Genomic DNA, 2,398 nt, shown 5'->3' with positions numbered 1-2,398 from the left:
ACCCCATGCACTAGGTCACAGCACCTCGAGAGGACAGCCTGGCCCAGACCCACAGAACAAGAGCTCTTACTGTACAGTTAGTGTGAGGCATACTTGTTCTCCAGCCCTACTCCACCCACCCCAAGGCCTCCCCTCCATCCAGGCATTAAGGGCAGGTGGTCAGAGCCCCTTGGCAGTTTTGTAGAGTGCACCCTTTGACTCAGGAGACTTTGTCTACCCCAGTGAGATGTCTGTGCACCATACCACCCCCATGGGAGCCCTGATGCAGCAAGATAGCATAGGAGGACTCTGCACCTCTGCTCAGGGGTACCTCTTTGCAGAGCAGTGTGGGGGGTGGGATGAGGGCAGGGGCAACGTCTTGGCCGTCTGCCTTAAGTGCAAAGCTGGGGCTAGCACAGTGTTGGCTAATACAACTCCTTATACCCACCGTCCAGCCCGCTGTAACTTTCTAATGGTAGCAAGACCCTGATGACCCTAAGGCCCCTTGCTGAGGAACCCTCTTGTTACTACTCTTTTCAGGCACTATGCAGCCACCTGGGACAATTGCCAGGCACACAGCTGCCTCCTCAGGATATGTCTACACTGCAATATAAGCCCATGCTTGAGTCCAGGCTCAAGCCTAACCCCCCTTGTGTCTACACTGCAATGACGCTAACCCAGGACTTAGACCCAAGGTCCCAGAACCCTGCAGTGCTGGACAGGGGTGGCAGGTTTGTATAATTTTTGGTGGTGGCCAGAACAGGTCCAAGTCTCCCTCCCCCCACCTGCCTAAGGCTCTGAGAGGGAATTTGGGTGTGGGAGGGGGGAAGGGTCGGGCTCTGGGAGGGAGTTTGGGTGCGGGGTCTGGGCTAGGGCAGGGGGTTGGGGTGCAGGAGTGGGCTCTAGGCTGAGGCAGGTGGTTGGGGTGCAGGAGACGGGCTCTGAGAGGGAGTTTCGATGCAGGCTGTGGGCGGGGGCAGAGGGATGGGGCACAGGAGAGGGTAAGGGATACAGCGCTTACCTCAGGTAGTTCCTGAAAACGACCCGCACCCCCCTCTGGCAGCAGCTCCTAGGCGGGGGGCCAGAGAGGTCTCCACGCGCCACTGCCCGCATGCAACGCCTCCACAGCTCCCATTGGCCACAGCTCAGGGCAGGGGCAGTGTGCAGAGACACCCCCTCCCCTGCCCCAGGGCCACAGGAACGTGCGGCCACTTCCAGAAGCGGAGTAGCCCCATTGCGCTGCTCGGGGTGGCGGTGGGGGCCCCAGGCCCTTTTAAATTGCCCGGTGACAACAGGCCGGGCCAGGGGGAAGACCTGGCTCTGAACTTTGGTGGAGCCAGGCCCCCATACTCTCATATTGGTGGATCATGGGCACATAAGACTCACCGCCCCTGAGGCTAGAGACTCTGAGCTTGAGTTAAGCCATGACATAGGGTCCAACCCCTATTGCTTTGCAGTGTAGATGCAGCCCCACCTGACTGAGGTCCCAGGAGTCAGTCAGAAGTATCCCACAATTCCATGGGACAACTTCCTTAGTCCTCTTTATCCCAACAATTTTCAATCCACTCTATTTAAAACAGAGGCCACCCTTTGCAAACAGCACCAGCTCAGGTCAGCATTAACCCAGGCTCTTCTGATCACTGATCTGCAAGCACACTGTCAGAGAGTCTCCTGGGTTTGCAATGGGAATGAACTGAACAAGCCTTTTGCAAAGCAAGCTACTTCCGGATAACGTGCATGGCAAGCAGTAAAATTTTCCTACAGTGCACCACAGTTCTAGGGCTAGAGCAGCCATATTCTGGGGGGCACTAGGGACACTGGGATAGGGTTACTTTTTTTGACTCGTATCTGGGCACTGCAGTTTGGACACCAGAGCTCTAGGTTTGAGCATGGGTTAGAAAAGTGTTAACGTAGGGTTAAAAGACAATGTAGATGCCTAAGCCCAGGTGGAGTGATCAAACTGCAAGTGTAAAAAATCGGGACACTTTTTTTGTGGGGAATAATTGCCTATATAAGACAAAGCTCCTAATATTGGGACCTTTGGTCAGCCTAAGCCCAGGGCTCCCTAACACAGCTCAGCTGACTCAAGTCCCACTAACCCTGCACTTAAACTGCGGTGCAGACTCGCCCAAAGTGGCCACCGACTCTCCCGCCTGGCTTTATAATACCCCCACCCCCGCTGCGGGCGATAGTTGGGGGGAAGGGGGCACACTGGAAACTGCCCCACATCGAGGCACCACCCGCTCCTGCTCTCTGCCGCAGACCCCTCCGTGCCCGCCCCCGCCCGCTGCAGGCTGCAATCCCCGGCCAAGCGCCCTCGTTGGGTCCGGGCTGCTGGCGGGCAGCGGCCCGGGCGGGGCGGCCGCGTGGGGGTGGCGTGGCGGGGGCCGGGGAGCTATTTACCCCGCTAGCGCGGGCG

Source organism: Trachemys scripta, chromosome 2, assembly GCF_013100865.1.
Source record: "Trachemys scripta elegans isolate TJP31775 chromosome 2, CAS_Tse_1.0, whole genome shotgun sequence".
NCBI classification, from domain to species: Eukaryota; Metazoa; Chordata; order Testudines; family Emydidae; genus Trachemys; species Trachemys scripta.
Note: the sequence above shows the minus strand (reverse complement) of the source record.